The sequence below is a fragment of the Lithobates pipiens genome, unplaced genomic scaffold (assembly GCF_037356315.1).
Source record: "Lithobates pipiens isolate NorthernLeopardFrog02 unplaced genomic scaffold, aLitPip1_a1.2 Scaffold_27, whole genome shotgun sequence".
Taxonomy (NCBI): Eukaryota; Metazoa; Chordata; class Amphibia; order Anura; family Ranidae; genus Lithobates; species Lithobates pipiens.
The window spans coordinates 44,864,096-44,889,103 of record NW_027507788.1 but is presented as its reverse complement, the minus strand read 5'-3'; the positions used below and the strand labels follow the sequence as shown (position 1 = coordinate 44,889,103).

Here is a 25,008-nt window from a genome sequence, read left to right as displayed (position 1 = left end):
GGATAAATGATGATCCTTCCGAAAGCTCTGTATATCTTCTAAAGCCTTCCGTTTAATATCCCTGGAGCATATTTTAAAATCCTTAGACTGATTTTGTTGAAATTTGTATGGAATAACAGAGGCAATCAGATTGCCTATAAAATAATGAGTAGACCAAGAGGGGTATTCCAGATTTCGGAAAATATCATGAGACAGCAGTATTATGGAGAATCTTAGACTGGGTCCATGGGTCACCATATAAAAAGTGGGTGTCCTTGGAGGAGAATATGAGTAAAGCTGTTCTGGGCCAGATTATTTGGATTCCAAAGCAATTCAGAGGTCTCTCGGGAGAAACAGCTCCAATTACCCTAGAAGCATTAACAATATGGGAAAATTACTTAAAAGTATATCTTGGCAGCATAACAGCCCTCTGACCCCCCCGGGTAACAACTTTTTCAAGCCGGGAAAGATAACAATCATATAATACCTAAAATGGACCCCATCAGATCAGTTGAGGCTTAAAGATGTCCTAAAGGGGAATGCTTTGTGTTCACTATTGGAACGGCAAGAAAGGTATGGTATGACACCATGGGATGTATAGAGATACATACGTCTCCAGCGTTTTTTGGCATCTCTCCCAAAACCTTTTCGCGTGGCTTAAATTAGTGGTAAAAATTAGTTGATCAAGGGGGTAAAAATAGACAGGGGATTTTGAATATTTATAGGATGTTAATATATCCTTCGGATGATGGGTCCGTGTGTCCATTTGGAAGTTGTGAAATGGAGTTGAATCAGGTATTACCTAAAGCAATGAAAAATAAAGTTTTAAATTATGTTCACTCTATTTCAATGGACACACAGACAAAAGAAATTAACTATAAATTATTGGTTAAGTGGTACTATGTTCCATAAAAAATACATCAAGTGAACCCTCACATTTCTCCTCTATGTTGGAGGAAATGTGGGGAGGTGGGGACCCACGCTCATATATGGTGGCAGTGCCACCTTATTCAATCATATTGGGTGGAAATACTAGATTTCATAAAAAAAATCTGTGGAAATGAAATTGGGTTAGATCCATGGTAATGCTTGTTTCACGCAACAGACTCCACAAGGAAGAAATATAGAGCAGCTATTACTCCTTTTTTTTCCGTACATCAAGGGAAACAGAGCCACTGTATTTACTGATGGGTAGGGATGAGCCGAACACCCCCCGGTTCGGTTCGCACCAGAACTTTCGAACGGACCGAAAATTCGTACGAACTTTAGAACCTCATTGAAGTCTATGGGACTCGAATGTTCGAAATTAAAAGTGCTAATTTTAATGGCTAATATGCAAGATACTGTCCTAAAAAGGGTTTGGGGACCTGGCTCCTGCCCCAGGGGACATGGGTCAATGCTTAAAATGTTTTTTAAAATGTCCGTTTTGGCGGGAGTACTGATTTTAATGATGATTAAAGTGAAAAAAAAGTGAAATATTCCTTTAAATATCGTGCCTGGGGGGTGTCTATAGTATTCCTGTGAATTTCCACGTGTTTCCCGTGTTTAGAACAGTCCCTGCACAAAATGACATTTAACGGAAAAAAAGTCATTTCAAACTGCTTGCGTTTTTAACCCCCCTGACAGTATTCCCGAGTCTGGCTCGGGGTGGAATTTTTATACCAAAAGCGGTATCCCCGAGCCAGACTCGGGACCGCATCGCTGGATCCAGGAGGAGGTTTAATTACCTTCTCCCTCGGATCCAGCGTTGTCTCCCCGCTGTACGAGCGAGCCCTGTCTCGCTCGATCTATCACGGAGCCGATCTCCGTGCCCTGCGAGCATTGCGACGCACGGGGACGGAGATCGGCGCCAAATTCAAAAAGTGAAACACAGTATACATACAGTATAATGTAATCTTACAGATTATATTGCTGTATGTAATAATTTCACATCCCCTTTGTCCCTAGTGGTCTGCCCAGTGTCCTGCATGCAGTTTTATATAATAAAAACTGTTCTTTCTGCCTGGAAACTGGAGATTGTCCATAGCAACCAAACTGTCACTTTACATCAAAAATGGTTTTAGACCAGCTAGAAAACAGCGATAATAAATTGGAATCACTCGCAGAATTGAGCGATAGCGATTTGTGGGGAGATCCGTCATCAAATACTGAAAAATAATGATAGTGACAATTCTGCAACTAAGCAAATTTCAGTGTTTTTGATTTGATTACATTATTGAATAATTTTTATTATTGTTATAATATTATTTGGTACAATTATTTATAGTTATTTATTATATTATAATTTATGATTTCATTTTTCAAAGTTTATCATACCCGGGATGTCTGCTAGACTCTGGTTTGGACAGATTTAAGAGAGTTATTCCTAAGAATTACAGGACTACAATATAAAACCCTAAATTTTCATGCAAAATAATTGTACCGCTTTTAGCACCTAAAATCCGAAATAATCGTACCGCCAGGGAGGTTAATGTGATATCTGGTTCCGGCAATATGGATGAAAATCATTGAGAAAAATGGCATGGGTAGCCCCCCCTGCCCATTACCAGCCCCTTTGGGTCTTGTACGGATATTAAGGGGAACCCCGTACCCATATTAAAAAAAGGAAAGACGTGGGGCCCCCAGGTCCTATATACTCAGAACAGCAGTATACAGGCGGTGCAAACAAGACAGGGACGGTGTAGATTTGTTGTGTTAAGTAGAATCTGTGTGTAATTTTGAGCTGGTACATTTTTAAAGTGTAGCTCCAGTCAAAAAATCTATTTTTAAGCTTTTTGGAAAACATAGGGAAGGGTTATCACCCCTGTATAATTTATTTTGCCGTCCGTCTTTTTTGATCTCACTTCCTGTTGTCTCCTTCCGTTTGCAAGTAGGAGACGTTTGTAAGTTGGATGTTTGAAAGTAGGGGCCTGCCCTATATGCTCTGCAGAAATGGCGGAACAAGGTGTTGGTGTTGCCCCAACATTGTAAGCCCTCAAAGTGACTCTTGGTGGGCACGGGAGCACCCTGCTGTGAACGATTATATCAAGAATTGTAATTACATGCCCCTGTTAAACAGGTGCTGAAAAATTGGGCTGCTGGCACTGGTGCTGGTGCCACGACACTGCAACCTCTCCCATATACTCTAGTTGTGGTGCAGGAATGAGCCCTGCTGCAAAGCATTGCATCAAAAATTGTAATTAAACGCCCCTGTTAAACAGGGGCAGAAAAATTGGGCCTTAGGCACTGGTGCTGGTGCCACGACACTGCAACCTCTCCCATATACTCTAGTTGTGGTGCAGGAATGAGCTCTGCTGCAAAGCATTGCATCAAAAATTGTAATTAAACGCCCCTGTTAAACAGGGGCAGAAAAATTGGGCCTTAGGCACTGGTGCTGGTGCCACGACACTGCAACCTCTCCCATATACTCTAGTTGTGGTGCAGGAATGAGCCCTGCTGCAAAGCATTGCATCAAAAATTGTAATTAAACGCCCCTGTTAAACAGGGGCAGAAAAATTGGGCTGCTGGCACTGGTGCTGGTGCCACGACACTGCAACCTCTCCCATATACTCTAGTTGTGGTGCAGGAATGAGCCCTGCTGCAAAGCATTGCATCAAAAATTGTAATTAAACGCCCCTGTTAAACAGGGGCTGAAAAATTGGGCTGGTGGCATCATCCAGAACCAAAAATGTTCTTCCAACATATCAGCGGAGGAGGAAGAGGATAGACAATCAACATAACAGGACAGTCACTTAGCATCAGCATAGGCAGTCTTGAAGGGATGTGATATTTCAAAAAAAATTATTCGGTTACATCAGCTTCAGGTGCTTGGTAGCTGTGGGTGATCCAAGACTGATTCATCTTGATGAAGGTCAGTCGATCAACTGAGTCGGTGGACAGGCGCACCCTGTGATCGGTAACAAAGCTACCAGCAGCACTGAAGGTGCGTTCCGAAAGAACGCTGGATGCAGGACAGGCCAGTAGCTCAATTGCATACTGTGCAAGCTCTGGCCAGTGATCCATCCTCAAGACCCAGTAAGCCAGAGGATTTTCGGTGGCAAAGGTGTTCAAGTCTGACCTTGCCCCTAGGTATTCCTGCACCATGTAAATCAGACGCTGGCGATGGTTGCTGGAACCGATCATACCTTGAGGCTGCGGACTAAAAAATTGTCTGAACGCATCGGTCAGACGGCCACCTTCTCCAACGCTCCTTCTGACCGATGCCTCAGCAACACGTTGTCCAGGACCAGGAGTTTGTAACCTCCCAGTCTCTGGGAACGCATTGCAAAGACCTTTCTGCAAGGCCTCCCGGAAATGTCTCATCCTCTGCTCCCTCTGCGACGGCAAGATAAGGTCGGCAACCTTACCCTGGTACCGTGGATCAAGGAGAGTGGCCAGCCAGTAATGGTCCCTCTCCTTGATCCGAAGAATACGAGGATCCTTCCCCAGGCTTTGCAGGATCAGGGAGGCCATGCAGCATAGGTTAGCTGAGGCATTCGGTCCGGAGTCCTCTGGGTCACTAAGGACAACATGATCCGCAGCTACCTCCTCCCAGCCACGTACAAATCCACGGGTTTCTTGGGACTGTAAATCATCCCTACAAGACTACTGCTGCTGCTGATACTGAGTGCCAGCCTCCACCTCCATGCTGACACAATCATCCTTCTCCTCCTCCTCCTGCTCTTTCTGTGTGATGGGTGGGACAGCAGGAACACTGTCTGGATAAAGGGGGCCTTGAGAGGCAAGGAAGTCCTCCTCTTCCTGCCTCTGTTCTGCCTCAAGTGCCCTGTCCATTATTCCACGCAGCGTATGCTCCAACAGGTGGACAAGTGCTACAGTGTCACTGATGCATGCACTGTCACTGCTCACCATCCTTGTGGCCTCCTCAAACGGTGACAGGACAGTGCATGCATCCCTGATCATGCCCCACTGGCGTGGTGAGAAAAAACCGAGCTCCCCTGACCCTGTCCTGGTGCCGTAGTGGCACAGGTACTCATTGATGGCCCTCTGCTGCGTGTGCAGCCGCTGCAGCATGGCCAACGTTGAGTTCCACCTGGTGGGCATGTCACATATAAGGCGGTTCTTGGGCAGGTTCAACTCCTTTTGGAGCTCAGCCAGCCAAGCAAAGGCAATAAATGATCAGCGGAAATGCACACAGACTTTCCTGGCCTGCCTCAGGACATCCTGTAAGCCCAGGTACCTGCCCAAGAACCTCTGCACCACCAGGTTAAGGATGTGAGCCACACAGGGCACATGGGTCAGTTGTCCCTGTCGGAGGGCGGAGAGGAGGTTGGTGCTATTGTCACAAACCACCATTCCTGGCTTAAGCTGGCGTGGCGTCAACCAGCTCTCGGCCTGCCCCTGCAGAGCTGACAAAATATCTGCCCCAGTGTGGCTCCTGTCCCCCAAACAAACCAGCGCAAGCATGGCATGGCATTGTTTTGCCTGCGTACTTGCGTAGCTCCTTGAACGCCTACGGAGCGCCGCTGGTTCCGAGAACAGAGCACTGGAAGAGGCCACAGAGGAAGAAGAAGAGGAGGGTGTGGATAAGAGAGGTGTGTCACAGCCAGTAGTAGCATTTTGGAGGTGTGGTGGCGGAACAACCTCCAACACTACTGCACCTTGTCCTGCATCCTTCCCAGCTGCCAGAAGAGTGACCCAATGGGCCATGAAAGACAGGTAACGTCCCTGTCCATGCCTGTTGGGCCATGAGTCAGCGGTAATATGCACCTTACCGCCCTGTCCAACAAGGCAAGGACATTGCCTTCCACATGCCGGTAGAGAGCCGGAATCGCCTTCCTTGAGAAAAAGTGACGTTTGGGGACCTGCCACCTGCGGTTCGCACATTGTACAAACTCACGGAAGGGGGCCGAGTCTACCAACTGAAAAGGCAGCAGTTGAAGTGCTAGCAATTTAGCTAAGCTAGCATTCAACCGCTGGGCATGTGGATGGCTGGGAGTGAACTTCTTTCGACGGTCCAGCAGCTGGGGCAGGGAAATTTGCCTGCTATAATCGGACGTGGGTGTACTGCTAGCAGAGTGCCCGCAAGCACTTGGCTGTGACACACCTAATTCTACACCTTCATTCCTCTCAGTGCAGGTTTCAGAGAGGACTGAAGGTCTAGTGGGGTTGGAGATCCCAGCTGATGAGGAGCAAGGAGAGGTCCGCTTTGTTCTTTGGTGTGTGTCTTTGATGTACGCTTGCCAACAAGCTGCATGGCAGGTCAACATATGTCTGGTCAAGCATGTGGTGCCCAAGCGGCTGATGTTTTGGCCACGCGAGATACGCTTGAGACATATGTTGCAAACAGCAGCGGTGTGATCTTATACACTCGTCTCAAAAAAGGCCCACACCAAAGAACTTTTAGAATAACGCGCAGAGGCAGCGCCCTGCACAGGCGGAGCTCTGCGGTGTGATTCAGTCAGTGTGCTGCCCCTAACCTGGCCCCCGGAGGGCATCCTGCCTCGTTGGAGATGTGCCTCCTCCTCCTTCTCCTCTCTCCTACCAGGCACCCTCGTGGAGTCAGTGCCCTCATCATCCCCTCCCTCTTCATTGCTGGAGCAAACCTGGCAGTATGCTGCAGCTTGTGGAACATGACTGCCAGATTGCTGTCCTTCTTGAGCATCCCCTCTCTCGGCACTCATGCTACTGCCTTCCTCTAACTGAGTATCATCATCAGAGCCTACAAAACACTGGGCATCCTCCTGGAGCATGTACCCAACACTGTGCTCAAAGAGTTCAGGGGACTCCTCAGGAGGATGTGGTGGGTCTAGGGAAGGAGTCACTTATGATGACATTGAGATGAGGGAAGACGATGAGTTGGCAGCTGCTTTGCTAGTACCCTGAGTGTCAGGGAGTGATTAGACCGGACTGTGTGGACTGCACAGAGGAAACCCAAAACGCATGTGAATGAAATAACAATATGTTTATTACAATAAAAAGGGAAGTGAAAACAAACAGTGTACTACCAACCACAACAACAAGTAATATATATATATATATATACACACAATAAATGGGAACTACCAGAGACGTCAACGAAAGCCAGGCCGAGGTCAAACACCGGGGAATCAGTGGAAGGGTAAGGACGGATGGATGGGCTGCAGAGCAGGGATCTAGGTAGCAGAAGACAAGAGGGACAGGTCCAGGATGGGCTCAGAATCAGGAAGGAACAGGTCAGGTAGATACAAAGTCCAGGTTCCAAGGTTCAGGTTCCATGGTTCAGGTTCCAAGGTTCAGGTTCCAAGGTTCAGGTTCCAGGGCACATGGAGAGAGTGATACCGAGACAAGCATGTTAGGGCTTGCTGGGTATTTATAAGACTACTGATTACCCTCATGTAACAGCTGATCGCAGCAGGTGCTGTCTGCTCCACACTGCCGGAGTACACCCGTTGGTGGGCGCTGGTACTACAGTCCAGGGATCCAATAGTGCCACCAGGAGGTAGGTCCTCTTATTACAGGCCCTGGGTGTTAGAAGACACCCGCTGGTGGACACTGGTACTGCAATCCAAGAGATCAACAGCGCCACCAACGGGTGGACCTTTTCATGACACTGAGCCTGGGTGAGAGAGGATGAGGAGGATGAAGAGGGCTTGGTCATCCACTCTACCAAGTCTTTGGCATGATGTGGCTCAACACGTCCAGCTGACGAAAATAAGGACAAGCATGTCCCATGGCCACGTGCTGATGACGATGCACCGCGTCCACGACCAGCACTGTTGTCTCTAGACACAGAGCCTGCTTGCCCTCTTTTATCGGCTCGTGCCTGTCTGCCTCTCCTTGTTGGCCTTCCAGACATGATAATGGCCTGTAGGGAGATGGGAAAACCAGCAATTGGGTAGTGTATATTGTGCTGGAGGCACACAACACCCACTAACTCCTGCAGATGCCTTTATTATAGAACAACAGGAATTAAAGGGTAGATACCGGTGTATATTGTGCTGTGCTGGAGGCACACAACACCAACTAACTCCTGCAGATGGCAGATGGCTCAATTAGAGAAGAGCAAATAGGTGATGAAGGTGTATACTGCGGTCAGGGCACACAGAAAACACCCAGAAACTCCTGCAGATGGCCGATAGCTCAATTACAGAAGAGCAATAACGCTAAATAGGTGGATAAAGGTGTATACTGCACTCAGGTCACACAGACAACACCCAGAAACTCCTGCAGATGGCTGATAGCTCAATTACAGAAGAGCAATATAGCTATATAGGTGGATAAAAGTGTATACTGCACTCAGGTCACACAGACAACACCCAGAAACTCCTGCAGATGGCTGATAGCTCAATTACAGAAGAGCAATAACGCTAAATAGGTGGATAAAGGTGTATACTGCACTCAGGGCACACAGACAACACCCAGAAACTCCTGCAGATGGCTGATAGCTCAATTACAGAAGAGCAATAACGCAAAATAGGCGGATAAAGGTGTATACTGCGTTGAAGGTACACAGAGAACACCCACTAACTCCTGCAGACGCCAACACACTACAAAAGGCCGCCGCGCTGGCGGCCTTATATAGTGTGGGGCGTGTACTACACAGCCTGAGCTATGATTGGCCACAGGCATCCTGCCTGTGATCAATCATGGCTCTCCTCGCGGCCGGTGCTGTGATTGGCCAAGCATGAGGGGTCACAGTGCATGCTTGGCCAATCATGAGCCAGCAATGCACTGCGATGGCGCAGTGCATTGTGGGCCTTGAGCGCCACGTGAATATGGCGCGAGCGGCCCACAGAGTTCTGGCTTCGCTGAACGGGCGAACAGCCGTTGTTCGTGTCGAACATGCGTTCAACTCGAACACCAAGCTCTTCCCTAGTCAGGAGTAAGTAATGCACAGGGTGCAGTGTCCAGGAGTAGGTAACTCACAGTGCACAAGAGTCAGGCGTAAGTAACATACAGAGTGCAGGGGTTAGGAGTAATGCAAAGGGTGCAAGGCTCAGAATTAAGTAGAAGACAGAGTGCCTCGGTCTGAAGTAAGTAATGCTGAAATGTTGTCTATATACAATAAGCACAGCGCTACTACACATCAAATAACATCCTTTTCAAATGTATACTAAACAATAACAATATTGTGCTTCAAGCAACAGTTTCTTGTGTTTATACACCAATGTGCTTGTTTCACATTTATTGTATATAGTAGATGTGTCTTGTGACAAAAATGTTAAACAAAATAAATGCTGGGTACTTTCCAACTCCTCCAGTGTAATAATGTTCAAACAATTCTGATCTTCCTTATAATCTACCACAAATGTCTGGCGGCTAGGGATGAGCTGAACACCCCCCCTGGTTCGATTTGCACCAGAACCTGCGAACGGACCGAAAGTTGGCATGAACGTTAGAATGCTATTAATTACAATGGACGCGAACATTCGAAATCTAAAGTGCTAATTATAATGGCCAATATGCATGTTATTGTCCTAAAAAGGGTTTGGGGACCCGGGTCCTGCCCCAGGGGACATGTATCAATGCAAAAAAGAAGTTTTAAAAACTGACGTTTTTTCTGGAGCAGTCATTTTAATGATGCATAAAGTGAAAAAAAATAATGAAATATTCCTTTAAATATCATACCTGGGGGGGGGGGGGGGTGTCTAAAGTATGCCTGTGAAGTGGTATGTGTGTCCCATGTTTAGAACAGTCCCTGCACAAAATGACATTTGTAAAGGGAAAAAAAGCCATTTAAAACTGCTTGCGGCTTTAATGTAATGTCTTGTCCTGGCTATATGGATGAAAATCTTTGAGAAAAATGCCATGGCTACCCCATCACCCCTCCTCTACCCCAACCCATTACCAGCCCCTTTGGGTCTTGTATGGATATTAAGGGGAACCCCGCACCCAAAATATGTTATTGTAATGTTAGGCAGATGCCTGTTTAACACAAATGAACTACACAACACCAGCAACGAGGGGGTAGATTCAGGTGTATGCTGTGCAGGAGACACACTACACTGACTGAATATTAGGCATATGCCTGTGTTGCACAAATCAACTACACAACACCAGCAATGGGTGGGGGGGGGGGGGTAGATTCAGGTGTATGCTGTGCAGGATGCACACTACACTCACTGTAACAGCGCTAGGTTAGGAAGAAAAGCAAAGTTGACACTTTTCCTGCCTATCCTGCTCTCTCCCTGAACAGTGCTAGGTTAGGAAGAAAAGCAAAGTTGACACTGTCCCTGCCTATCCTGCTCTCTCCCTGAACACTACACTCACTGTAACAGAGCTATCTAAAGAAGTAAAGCACAGCTGACACTGTCCCTGCCTATCCTTCTCTCTATGAACGCCGCAACACACTACACAAGACCGCCGCGCTGGTGGCCTTATATAGTGTGGGGCGTGTACTAAACCCCCTGAGCTATAATTGGCCACATGCATCCAACCTGTGGCCAATCATGGCTCTCCTCGCTGCCAGCGCTGTGATTGGCCAAGCATGCGGGGTCACAGTGCATGCTTGGCCAATCATCAGCCAGCAATGCACTGCGACTGGCGCAGTGCATTGTGGGCTGTTCTTATCAAACGAATTTGATGCGAATGGCCATCAAAGTTCTAGGGTGGTTCGAATTGAACACCGGGCTCATCCCTACTGTCGGCTAATCACAAAACAAGCGAGATTTGCGTTCCGCAAAGGTTGTGGGCCCGGTCTCTGGGAGGACCTTCACACAAATCCTCACAGGCTGGCCATGCGATCCCAAGAGACCTAAAATGCCCGCTCAGGGTCCTTTTATGTCCTACCCAGCATGCACTGCCAGAGAAAGTGTTCATGGGTAGGTCATCAAGCCTCCTGGGTAAAAGGGTCAACCTTCTGATCAAAACAACAGTCACTTCTTGCATATGTCTTTTTTGCTTTCTTCAAAGCAATAAACATTTAAGTTCAGTGCCAGTATTTGGCCACTAGGTGGCGCCAAATACTAAGCCATAGAAATGTCCATACACTTTTGATTATTACATGGAAACACACATTAATAAACAAACATGTCAGCGCTACACACCCCCCCTACTTTGTCTCTTTGGTCCCCAAAGAGGTTCAAAATGTTAATTCTATCCTGTATTTTAGCTTCTATACAGTTATACAATACAGACAGAGGAGCTTCCCACCAATTGTCATATGATGGGGAGCTGTCCTGTGCACTCACAGCTGATACTACCGTGTCTGGTACAGATGTGCCAAGGGGTGAATTGGGGTTGTCCCTCACTTAATTAGAAGTAGAGGGACCAGGCAGAACAGGGTTTCTTTTGCTAACAAACTGAGATGCTTCAGAGCATTCGGCCAATGTATCATAAGTCAGTCTTTGTGGTGGGCGAATGTTTCTCTTTGTTCTTTGCATTTTGGGGGTATCCACTCCTTTTGGACAAATGTCTTCCTCCCTAAGGATGGAGAGTAAACAGGAGTACTGGGCTGGCACAAATTCTGAGGCCTCTGCCTTAAGAGTTCTATTAGTATCCTCTCCTACTTTTAAGGAGATATCAGCATCTGTCTCCGAAGTTTCCGGGGGCCACAGCCAACTCATCTCCGCTTCCTCATTTTCATCTGTAGAGGGTGCAGGCTGAGATCTGGTTACTGGCCTACGCACAACAGTGGATGTGGAGGGGAGTTCCTCCTCTGGACTTTTCCTGACTGCCTCTGTGAGAGGTAAGAGGTGATTCCGATGCCAGGTTTTCACTGACCCAGTGTTTCCTTCTGGCTTGATTTTCATACACTGGGAGCTCATGGAAGCTTCCTACACACAACATAAGGCTGTGATCTCCAGCGATCAGCCAACTTATGCTTGCCTGGGATGCCTAGATTCCTCAGAAAAACCTGGTCACCTGGTTGAAGATCCTGAACTCTTTTAGGTCAAAGTTCCTATTTTCTCTTGAGTTCGAGGTGGCTTGAGCCTGCTTGTAAGCTATCTTCAAGTTCCTTTGCAGTCTGTCCACATACCCTCGATGGGAGGTCTCTGATGTGTGGTCCAAGGAGGTACCAAAGGCTAAGTCCACTGGTAGTCGGGTTTCATGGCCGAACATCAGTCTGTAAGGGAAATACCCAGTGGCGTCACTTTTGGTACTGTTGTAGGCATTAACCAGTGCAGTAATGTGTCTACTTCAATGGGGTTTCTGTTCTGCAGTTCCCAACATGTTTAGGAGGGTTTTGTTGAACCTTTCTGGTTGGGGGTGCCATTGTGTGTGGTAGGCAGTAGTCCTGGACTTTTGTATGCCTAATAGATCCAACAGTCTTTATCAGCCTGCTCTCAAAGTCTCTTCCTTGGTCCGAATGGGTCCGAATGTATCCGTTGAGGTAAGCCATAATGGACAAAGAACATCTTTGCTACTGTGGCTGCTTGATGGTCTCTAGTAGGGAACGCCTGGGCATAGCGGGTGAAATGATCTGTAACCACTAAGATGTCCCCTTGCCCACTCAGGTCGGGTTCCAGACACAGAAAATCTATGCAGACCAAATCCATTGGCCCTTGGCTCTCCAGGTGGCCCATTGTGGCAACCCTCTGAGGCAGAGTCTTCTGTTGTATGCACCTGAGGCAGGAATGACAATAGCTCTCCACTTCGGTCCTCATGTGAGGCCAGTATAATCTGTCCCTTATGAGTTAAAGAGTCCTCTCAGCTCCCAAATGACCATGGTGGTCATGCAGAGTGATCAGCACCCTCTCTATGTGCTTTTCCGGCAGAAGCAATTGCCACTTCTCTTTGGGATCTTCAGAGGGGCCCCTTTGGTAGACTACCCCCTGTTGCAACTGCAACCGATCTCACTCATTCAGTAGTAGCCGGGCTTCTTTCCAGGGGCTCTTCTGCAGCAGATCAGGCTGTTTGTTCTCCATTGCCTTCAGCACTAATCCACAGAGTGAATCTTCCTCCAGATCTCTCCTGAGATCCTTTTTTGATAGCTTAGGAAGGCCCTCTTGCATAATCTGGGAGATGTTACAATAGCACCTGGGTACCCCCACTGAGGTCACTCCTTCTTCGGCTCTGGCCCCACATGTCCCTTCACAGAGAGCTCTTACTCCTTCAGGGGTAAGTTGAGTCCAGTCTTCTGAGGGGTTTTGGGAGTCATGGGGCCTTCTTGACAGTGCGTCCGCATCTCAGTTACTAACTCCAGGTCTGTACTTCAAGCTGAACGTAAACGCAGAGAGGGCAGCCAGCCACCTGTGGTCGGTGGAGTCCAGGTTCGCGGTGGTGGGCAAGTATGTGAAGGGGTTGTTGTCCGTCTTGACTACGAACTCTGCCCCATAAAGATAATCCTTAAACTTGTCTACCACTGCCCACTTCAGAGCCAGAAATTCAAGCTTGTGAGTAGGATAGTTTCTTTCTGCAGGAACAAGACTTCGGCTTACATAGGCAATGGGCAGCAGACGTATTTCATATTCCTGATAGAGCACGCCTCCTAGTTCATCTCGGCTGGCATCCACATGTAGCTCATACGGTTTGGCCGGGTCTGCATAGGCCAGGACCGGAGCAGTGGTGAGGCTCCACTTCATCTGCCTGAAGGCTTCCTCACATTCTGGAGTCCACTGGTCCTATATGTATTCTTTCTTCTTCCTGGGCCCTTCCTTTTGGCTTCCCAGACTGATCTGAGTCTGCACCAGCTTCATCTTGGTTCTTTAGAAGCTCAGTGAGTGGGTGAGCTATTTTGGCAAACCCTTCCACGAACCTCCTGTAGTACGAGCAGAACCCTAGGAATGACCGGAGTTCAGTCACATTTGTAGGCCTGGGCCAAGAAGTAACTGCTTCCAATTTCTCAGGATCTGTTGCTACTCCCTCTTCAGACACAATGTGCCCTAGGTAGTTCACTGAGGGTTGGTAAAATTGGCACTTTTCCATCGATAACTTCAGGCCCTCGTCATGAAGCCTCTTCAGGACTTTCTCCAGCCGTTCTTCGTGCTCTTCTAACATTCTCCCGAACACTATGATATCATCCAGGTATACCAGCACTTCAATCATGTCGCCCACTGTCTTCTCCATTAGTCTCTGGAAGGTTGCTGGAGCTCCAGCCAGGCCTTGCGGCATCCTATTGAATTTAAAGAAACCCACAGGAGTGATAAAAGCGGTCTTTTCCCTATCTTCAGGACACATGAGGATCTGATAGAACCTGCTTTTCAGGTCCAGCACACTGAACCACTTCGCCCCTGACAGGCTCTGCAAGGCATCCTCTATCCGAGGTGTGGTGTACTGGTCAGGAATGGTTCTCCGGTTCAGGGTCCTATAATCAATGCACAGCCATAGGGACCCGTTCTTCCTTACCACCACTATTGGGGAAGTGTAAGGACTCCGGGACTCTCTAATGATGCCTGTCCTTTTAAGTTCAGCCAGCTGTTCTCTCAGATCTTCGAGATCCCCCAGTGGGATTCATCTGACTCTCTCCCGAAAGGGCTTGTCTTCTTCCAGACAAATCCAGTGAGTCGCACTCTTCGCCAGCCCCACATCAAACTCACTTGTAGAGAAAGTTGACTTCCATCTCAGGAGTTGGGCTTTAGCTCTCTCCATCCAGGCAGGAATAAGAGGTGCGTTCTTCAGGGAGAATTCTTCTTGGGGAGTTTCTCCTGCCTGTTCTCCCATTGAGCCACATGGCGAGACTAGAGTTGCTGGGCTGGCCTGTCCCACCAGTCTTCTGACTGGCACCCTCATTGGCACAGCTGCTGTGTTGCAGACACTGACTGAAATCTTGCCGTGATTCCTTAGCAATGCCTTGGTTGACAATACTACAGGGATAGGTTCTAATCCCCTGTGTTCTTCCTTGTTTGGAGTCTCAAGAACAATGAAAGGGCCCGGTCTTTTCCAGCTTAACTTGACGGAAGCTCTCAGGCAAACTACTTCACCTGGTTGGACCAGTCTTTCTTTCTTGTCTAGAAGCCAGATTTTTCCCACTCCCTCTACAGGGGCCTTCTCTTCACGTTTAAGGTCTTGGTACACCTGGGCTAACATTGGGTGTATTTTTGTGAGGAGGGTCTTTTCCTGCTGTACAAGCGGTGCGAGTAGTCTTCTCACCAAGTCAGTGTTTGTCCCAATGATGAGAGAACTTTTGTCAGCTCCTGGAGGGCAAGGGCACACCATTGCCAAGGTGTCAAAGGTTTCAGCCTTCCCTGCTGTACTCAGGTCGAAAGTGAGCTTGACTGGCAGGTAACCGTCATATGGGAAGTTCTGAGTCCCTAATCCCCATGTCTCCAGCTCCTCCAGTTTTTGTAAAGGCAGGTGCTTGAGATGCTTATCATAGAAGTCCCTGTAGAGCAATGTCACCTGTGCTCCAGTGTCCAGCAGGATTTAGTGTATATGCTCTCTATTTGGATGGGGACAATTGGAGAGGGCCCCACTAACTTGGGAGGGAGCCCACGGAAGGTGGCACTTTTGGTCTGCTTAATGGCTTGTACCTTGGCAATTGGCTTTTGTGGCCTCGCCTTCTTCCACCTTTACTTTACTGCAGTCTCGAGGATCTGTTGCGTACGGGTTTAACTGCAGTTCCTTTTGATAACTGGGCGCCCAGTTGACTCCTTCACTGGGGCCCTTTGAAGTTTAAAGCCTGCTTTTGGGGTTTTGTCCCCTTTCTTGGGCTTGGGCACACTCGCCTAAGATGTCCGACTCCTCCACAGTTGAAACAGGTCATGGGTTCTTCCACCACCGCTGTTAGACTTGTCAGTTCTTTGGGTGCTTGAATTCCCCTATTGGGGGAGGTGGCATGCCGGGCAGTCAACAGAGCCATCATTTACATCAACTGTGCCACTTGTGTCTGGAGAAGTTCTATTTGAGGGTCACCACTGGTGGCACGAGCCTCCCTGATTTCAACCACTGATTTTGGCCTCTTTCCGCTCAAGAATGCCCTCCTCTTCCCGCACAGATCAGATCCGGGTACTTTAGAATGCCACCATCTTGATGGGCCCTTAATTGGAGCATGATGGGGTCTAAAGGTTGGGCACCCTTCAGGACTCGCTTTGTCCTTTTTTCATCCACTTCCCTGGGATCTAGTCCTTTCTTCAACAAGATCTGATGCAGGACTTTGTCCAACCATCCTATGTAATATGACAGCTTTTCTCACCTCTTGTTGCTAGGTGTGCTCCAATTGGTAAATTAGGTCAGAGCCTTTCTCTGTCCGTCTGAACACATCCTGTAGGATATCTAAGTAGTCCTGAGCCATGCAGTTCTGCTTGCTGAGCTTGAGATTTCGGATCGCTTCTGAAGCAGGCCCTCTTATGCCGCGTACACACGAGCGGACTTTTCAACATCCAAAGTCCGACGGACTGATTCCGTCAGACTATTCAATCGTGTGTGGGCTGCAATGGACTTTTGATTCGCCAAAGTCTAACGGACTTTAGAATATGGAACATGCTTCAAATTTTTCCGACGGAACTCCGCCGGACCCGGTCCCTTCGAAAAATTCGCTCGTGTGTATGCTATTCCGACGGACTAAAACCGACACTAGGGCAGCTATTGGCTACTGGCTATGAACTTCCTTATTCGAGGCCAGTTGTACGTCATCACGTTCGAATCAGTCGGAGTTTAGTGTGATTGTGTGTGGCCAAGTCCGCTCATTCGAAAAGTCCGTCAGAACTCTGTCGGAACTCCGGCAGAACTCCGACAGAACTCCTTCGGAAGTCTGTCGGACATAAGTCCTCTCGTGTGTACGGGGCTTTAGGCTCTCTGCAATCCTTTGTCTTTTGTGTGTGTCAGGGATGTCTCACTCATCCAGGGCTTGTGCGGTCTGCTCCAACCATTCCTCAAAGTTACTTCCCTCCGGGGGTATGGGTTGCCTTCCTGAGAAAACACTAAGTTTCTGGTAGGAATTTCCAGGGTTTCCCTTCTGACACTTCGCCACAAAGTCTCCTAGGGCTGTAACAAACTCTGGCTCAATCGTGGTAGGGTGTGACCGGGAGGAAACTTTTTCTTTGATTGACTTCTCCTCCGTGAGGCTGACAGGACCTTCACCTTGCCACTCTGGGTGTGTCAGGCAGAATTTGGTTCTATCAGACAGTTTTACACTGGTACCTTGGAAATTCTTAGGCATACCTTTCCTCCACTCTAATAGTGCGTAAGTGCGATTAGTCCCATGGACATAGGCCTTCCTGTCTGGGGACAATGTCTGCACTATCTTTTTAACTTGTTTTTCTCCCCAGTCCTCTCCTGGGAGTTCAATGGCCACGCTCGCTTCTGAGCGCGTGCCTTCCGCTTCGCACCACTGGACCACTGTGAGGGGGTCCATACTGGCACTGCTGGCGTGGGCTTGTTTTCAGAACGACAGGATCCCGGACAAGCTGGTTTGATTTGGGCCTGCACTCTGGTAATAACACCCCACTAACTTGGCTCTCTATCACCTTGACACAGCTGTGGTGCAATACAAAACAGTACAATATAATACAATGCAAGGTACCTGTATTGTAACCTCAGGATCCACTGGCTCCACCTGCTAGGAGAAAATAATACGCCACACAACTGGATGCTTAAACAACAGTGTATTTTACTGTGAAAATATTCAAAGAGGTGATTACAGTAATTGCGCTGTCATCCCAACATAGGACGACAGTACAATGGAATTCAATTTAAAAAATATCAAACAAAAAAAAAAAATATATATATATATATAAAAAAAAAAAAAAATATATATATATATATATATATATATATATATATATATATATATATATATATATATAATACCCGAGAGCTCCCCCTACTTTTATGCATGAGATCTCACTTAAAGTACTTGGTCTTCTTGTCTTCACTAGCTAAAATAATTCCTTGTGATTTGTAATCCACAGGTTAAAGTAGGTTAAGTTGAGTTAAGGTGCTCCTGATATAACTTCAGTACTTATACTATAAGGCTTGGGATATCAGAGTAGGTAGGCCTCAAGCCTGCTCAGTGTCAGTTGCTCTGCTCCTCCTCTGTGGAACTATAAATCCCAGGGAGGCCTGTGTATGAGTCTAACTGCGTGTGAAAATGAATAAACTGTGGACCAACTGGATCGGAGCTCAGTGTAGTAGCTTTGGTCTGGTGGCTGCAGCTTGCTTCTCCGTCAGCTGGGCCCGTTGCTCCGTTCCGCTCCACTGGGTGAGCCTGGTCCTCCGATGCTCAAATGAGTGTCTCTGGATCTTTGCAATCCGGTCACTGTCTCTCTGGCACCATCAGATCATTTGCACAAACAAGCGAGATTTGCGTTCCGCAAAGGCTGTGGGCCCTGTCTCCGGGAGGACCTTCACACAGATCCTCACAGGCTAGCCATATGATCCCAAGAGACCTAAAATGGCCGCTCAAGGTTTTTTTATGTCCTACCCAGCATGCACTGCCAGAGACAGTGTTCATGGTTAGGTCATCAAGCCTCCTGGGTAAAAGGGTCAACCTTCTGATCAAAACAGTCACTTCCTGTATATGTCTTTTGTGCTTTCTTCAAAGCAATAAACATTTAAGTTCAGTACCAGTATTTGGCCGCTAAGTGGCACCAGATACTAAGCCATACAAATGTCCATAGACTTTTGATTATTACATGGAAACACACATTAACCACTTAACGACCAGCACACGCCGATGTACGTCCTATTCTTGAAGAGGAATATCCCGGTAACGGCAGCAGCTGCTGCCACAACCAAGATATCCATCTTTTCAGGCACTGGTCGTCTGTACGATAACGGTGGTCTCCACGGCGGGGTCGCCACGAGATCACTGATATCGGCAGCGGGAGAGGTGCCGCCACATCTCTCGGCCGCCCTCCCACGCCCTCCGTTGCTTACCGGAGCCGTCCGTAGCGGCGGAGGCGATCGGGTCCTCTTCCTAGCTGGGTATAGAGACGAGTGAGGCTAAGATGGCCCCCACTCGTCTCTATACCATAGGAGGGCAGAAGCGATGTCAAAACGTCACTTCCGCCCATACCTCCTTAAAGGTATATTTTTTTAATGTCATTTTTCCAAATTACTTTTTTTTTTTTTTTTATTGCATTTAAGTCCAAATATGAGATCTGAGGACTTTTTGACCCCAGATCTCATATTTAAGAGGACCTGTCATGCTTTTTTCTATTACAAGGGATGTTTACATTCCTTGTAATAGGAATAAAAGTGATCAATTTTTTTTAAACAGTGTAAAAATAAATAAAGTCAATTAAAATAAATAAGAATAAAAAGGTTTTTAAAAACACCCCGTCACGACGAGCTCCCGCGCAGAAGCGAGCGCATACGTGAGTAGTGCCCGCATATGAAAACGGCAGTCAAACCACACATGTGAGGTATCGCCACGATTGGAAGATTGAGAGCAATAATTCTAGCCCTAGATCTCCTCTGTAACGCAAAAAAATGCAACCTGTAAAAAAAATTTAATGTCGCTTATGGAGATTTTTGAGGCTAAAAGTTTGATGCCATTCCACGAGCGGGCGCAATTTTGAAGCATGACATGTTGGATATCAACTTACTCAGCGTACCATTATCTTTCACAATATAAAAAAAAATTTGGCTAATTTTACTGTTGTCTTATTTTTTTCTTCAAAGAAGTGAATTTTTTCCAAAAAAAGTACACTTGTAAGACCGCTGCGCAAATACGGTGTGAAAAAAAGTATTGCAATGACCGCCATTTTATTCTCTAGGGTGTTAGAAAAAAACAATATAAAATGTTTGGGGGTTCTAAGTAATTTTCTAGCAAAAAAAACTGTTTTAAACATGTAAACACAGAGTCTGAAAAAGAGGCCTGGTCCTTAAGTGGTTAATAAACAAGCATGTCAGCGCTACATTTATTATAGCAAACAGTAAAAAATATTGTTTTTTTTTCAAAAATTGTAGCTCTTTTTTTGTTTATAGTGCAAAAAATAAAAACCACAGAGGTGATCAAATACAACCAAAAGAAAGCTCTATTTGTGGGAAAATATTTGTGGGAAAAAATGTGTGCGACGTTGTACCCAAACATTTTGTTTGGGTACAACGTCGCACGACCGCACAATTATCAGTTAAAGTGACGCAGTGCCGTATCGCAACAAATGGCCTGGTTATTAAAGGGGCAAATCCTTCTGGTCCTTAAGTGGTTAAAGGGATGTTAATTGATAAAGATTAATGCATGTGTAGTAGCACTACAATTATTGTATACAGATTAATCTTGTGTATGTGAAGCACATGGAAGTACAAGCAAGCTGCTTTAATATAATTTGGGAACAGGTAAGCACAGGAGTATTGTACACATATTTTTCAATGCTAAAAAGTAGTGCATAATAGCTTCACACATTCTTAACAATAAAAGTTCACATTTTTGCTTCCATATTTTGCTGCAGAAGCAAGTACCCGGAATTGTCCGTCAGTAGCAACCGATCAACTTACAGCTTTACTGTGTTCTTAGTTCAGGTTAGAAAACTGAAATAGAGCTTACTCAGTAATCATACACTGATCAGAAGCGCCATATTGGGGTGGCTACGGCACAGGTTGGACTATCAGACTATACTGTGGGGGATTTTGATGGGGATTTTTGTTTGCTGGGGAAAAGACACAACAAAAAATGGACCGGTCCCCGCATACAGGGAGGAAAATTAACTAGAGTGTATAGCTGTTGAGCTCACCCTGCACATTGCAATCTGACTGGTCACAATGATTTGAATGCCGTTTTGAAGTACTCAAGGGTTCTCACCCATGGAGGGTGAGGGGTTCCAGTTGAATAAGGGTAAACTGACTTACAGTTTTCCCGAGATCAGTAAGTCTATATATATATATATATATATATATATATATATATATATATATATATATATATATATATATATATATATATATATATATATATATATGGGATTCAACCAACCCTGATTACAGGGACTTCCTGAAAGGGTAACAGGAGAGAGCTGAAAAGGAGCAGGAAGCAATTAGCAGGTATCTGTGAGGAGTGTGAAGAAAGACAGAAGAAAGAGTGCTGAAGTGCTTGTGACTGAGAAACTGCTAAGCATTTGGTGACCTAGCCTTTGAGTCTTTGAGGCAGGTGGGACATAACCCTCTTAAGTGACAAGTTTTTTTCTGGGCGGTGAGCCAAAGTTCTGATTTGTGCCAACAGTGTAGACTGTTTTCTTTATTTTATGTTGTGATTAAGCTGTTTGCTTTCCATTTGAAAATATAAAAGACTGCTTTGCTTTTACCAACGTGGCAGGCTGGGGATCTTAGGCTCCCCCAATATCAAATTATTAAATCTGAACATTTAACTGTGCAGGTGTAACATTTGAAACACTGATAACATTACTCATAACATATTAGTCTGTGACTCACTTGTCCTGGAAATAAATAGTTTCAGTCACTTTTAAAGTGTATTAAACCCATAACCAAAATAATGTACCTCTTACCAGTAATTAGATGTGATAGCTGCATTCATTTTTCTTTTCTTAAGCTTTCCCCCCTCTGTTTTCACCTGGGGACTTGGCCAGTAACACCCCCCTGTATTAGAGTGCCCCCATTCTAGATGAAGCAGCATAGGGGACACCGTTGGACAGCAGTAATCTGAGGGTAGAGTGTTATATGGACTAGCAAATTTAGATACGCTAACAAATAGATGCCAAACTCCAGCTAGCACTTTATCAACAATATATTTACTTTTGGAATAAAGGTTTTAAATAAATAATTAAAATGAATCATTGCAAGCATTCAAGTACATAAGATGATAATAAAAATAATTACATAGTTACAAGATTAGGAATGAGCTCGATGTTTGACTCAAACCAAATTCGTGTGGCACGAACAGCCCACAATGCACTACGCTATTGATTGGCCAGGCATGCACTGTGACCCCGCATGCTTGGCCAATCACAGCGCCGGCAGCAAGGAGAGCCATAATTGGCCACAGGCAGGATGCCTGTGGCCAATTATAGCTCAGGGGGTTTAGTACACGCCCCACACTATATAAGGCTGTCAGCGTGGCGGCCTTGTGTAGTGTGTTCCGGCGTGCAGGGAAAGAGCTAGATAGACAGGGACAGTGTGTTCTTTTCTCAGGCATCTTAAAGTTAAAGTGTTGTCTGCCTCCAGCACAGTATACACCTGTATCTACCCTTTATTGCTGGTGTTCTCTAATACAGGCATCTGCAGGAGTTAAAGTGGGTGTTGTTTGCCTCCAGCACAGTATACACCTGAAGATACCCCTTATTGCTGGTGTTGTCTGTTGCATATCTTGCATATTAGCCTTTAAAATTATCACTTTTGATTTCAAATGTTCGAGTCCCATAGACTTTAATAGGGTTCTAAAGTTCGTACAAATTATGGGTCCGTTCGAAGGTTCTGGTGCGAACCGAACCAGGGGGTGTTTGGCTCATCCCTACATAAGATGATAATTGCAATAAGATGAGACAGTGTTTTATTTCATCTCTATAAAAGGTACTTCTGAAAGAGAGCTTTCTCTTTTGAAAAGCAACATGCTAAGGCTGGCCATACATTATACAATTTTCTTGTCCAATTTTTCTTTTAGATTTGTCAAAACCATATAATATGGGGTCAAGCCTAAACACTTTCAGTTTATATCCAACCAGGCAGGGCCTTGCACTACATAGATGAAGGTAAGTATAGGAAATTGAATAAGAAAATTGTATAATGTATGGCGAGCCTTAAGTTAGATACACACTATAAGCTTTTTTCATTCAACCCAGTGGGCTGAATGTAAAAAAAGAAATGAGGAGGTCCATGTACTAACTATCCAATGTACAGCGATCTCCCTGCTAAGCTATTGTGTCCCACCCCCCCCCCCCCCCAGCCAGGGGACACCGGCCAGCCATTGGCTGAAAGCACTGATTGGATGCCAGCTTCTGTCAGACTGGTTGGCATACATGTGGGCCAAATGTTGGCCTGCTTGAACCGACCGATACCAGACAATATTCAGCTCGTGTGTATCAGGCTTTACTGGCAGGATCTTCAGATGAAAATTGAAAATTGAAACAGAAGAAATAAAGCCTAAAAAGAAAATGAATGCCCCCACATATAAGAATTTGTAAGCTGCAATATAAGAAATGTTTTATTTTAGTTTAATAGAGCTCTAAAGTGATTGTAAACCCTTGTTTTTTATTTTTTTAAAATAACAAACATATCATACTTGCCTCCACTGTGCAGTTCGTTTTGCACAGAGTGGCCCCAATAATCCTCTTCTGGGGTCCCCTGGCGGTGCTATCAGCTTCTTCCTGCATCGTATAACCCCCTAGGAGTAGCACTCTCCCTGGGGTTACCTTGCAGGGTTTACCTTGCGGGCGCGATCCTGAGTCCAGCATTTGCGTCCATAGACACAAATCCTGGGTTTGGCTCCATCCCCTGGCGCCCACGTCATTGTATTGATTGACAGCAACAGGAGTCAATAGCTGCACTGCTATTAGCCTATCCAATTAAGAGCCGAGAACCCTGGGCAGAGAAAGTGGGCGTGTCTCCGAGGGAACAAACGGGCTCAGGTGAGTAAAACGAAGGGGCTGGGGGCCCGGTCAGAGTCAGAAGTTTTTTCACCTTAATGCATAGGCTGCATTAAGGTAAAAAAACATGAGGGTTTACAACCCCTTTAAGCATTTATTCCAGCCAAGGAAGAGTTCATTTTCTTAGTGATCCTCCCCTTTTATTTTATAGAATTTTGGACTTAAAATGACTCATAATCCTATTCAATTCTTTTTCAAATTAGGTCCCTAAGCAGCCTTTGAAACTCCAAGCTGAAAATTTAATGATTAGCTACATTTTTGGCCTCTGCTGTCTGCGCTGTACAAATGAGATCTTCTGACGTCGCCTGTCATCCACCCTCTGGATTCTGCTGTCATCTGTCAATTGCTTCCAAGCTTTCTACTCTAAGCCATTAAAATGATGGGCCAAACCAGCCTGATTTTCCCTTACAGTGTTCACCCAATCTGAGGATGCTGCTAGGTAACAATTAAATTGCTATGTATTTTATGTTAAATATGCTGTAGTCTATAGCTATTTTTCTTACATTCTAGTTCAGCATGAAACCTTTTTACAGATCAAACTATAAGCTGAAATTTACACTAATAAAATGATTGTGAGTATCTTCATCTTAGGCTCCATGCACACTGGAGCTCATAAACTGCAGTTTATTGGAGTTTGGGCGTTTTTTTTAAAAGCCCATAAACTCCACTCTATGTTAGCCTATGTGTCCATGCACACATGGACGTTTTTCAGCTTTAAAGAGCAGTGGAGTTTATGGGCTTTTTTCTGAACGCCAGAAATTCGCGTTCAAAGTGCAGTTTTTCACTGCCAAAAAACGACAAACGCTGATAAACGCGCGTTAATTAGTGTTCGGCATTCTATTTTTTCAATGCATTGTGGGAGTTTGGAATGTACTGTGGGATTTTTGGAGTGTCCTCTGTGTATTTTTATTGAAAACGCCTATAAACGCTAACGCTAGTAAACGCTCATACAAAACGCTAGTACAAAACGCTGTTAAAAGCAAGTTTTTCAACCAGCGTTTTCTGCCAGCAATCTGGCGTCCAGAAAAAGCTTTTTTGAGCTTCAGTGTGCATGGAGCCTTATAGTCCATCTTTATTTAGACGTTCACTGTTTCGAAGCAAAGGTCACTTTTTTTTCTGCTGCATAACATTCAGAGAAAATTATATATAAATGGGTTGCAATCATTGTTGGAGGCCCCAGGCACCAAGCCTTATTTCAGAGCACATGCTCACCTTCAAAATATTCTCTAACTGTAGGTTCACACATATCCAGTCCAAAATTCCAATAGAGAGGTGTAAGAAACTCATTGATGGTTACAGGAAGTGATTGATATCAGTTATTTTTCCCAAGGGGCGTGCTACCAAATAATAAATTGAGGGTTCCGATAATTTTGTCCCATAAATTTTTTGAGTTATGCATGGAATGTGTCAGATTTGGTTTTTTGTTTCTCCACTTTTTAGTGTCATACCAATACAAAGAAAATAAACATGAAAATGCTCAAACATTTGTAATAACAATAATTTTATGGCCGAAGTGGTTATCTGACAGAAATGTAAGGATGCCAATATTTTTGGCCATGACTGTATATGCGTGTATTTGTACATAAATGCACATAGGTACCTAAAATATATTATATTATATTATAATATATATTATATATAAAAAAAAATTATTCTGCTTTAAATGCAGTTAAATATAGTTACATAGTTG

General features: G+C 45.6%; 1 long non-coding RNA gene across 1 annotated transcript in view; it reads left to right on the top strand.

Moving 5' to 3' along the window:
• The window catches only part of LOC143933175 (uncharacterized), a 42,062-nt gene extending 17,292 nt beyond the window's left edge, over nucleotides 1-24,770 (top strand). Inside the window, exon 3 of the long non-coding RNA XR_013263023.1 lies at nucleotides 23,522-24,770. This is a non-coding gene — a long non-coding RNA (uncharacterized LOC143933175). The remainder of the gene's footprint in view (nucleotides 1-23,521) is intronic.
• The last annotated feature ends 238 nt before the right edge of the window (nucleotides 24,771-25,008 follow it).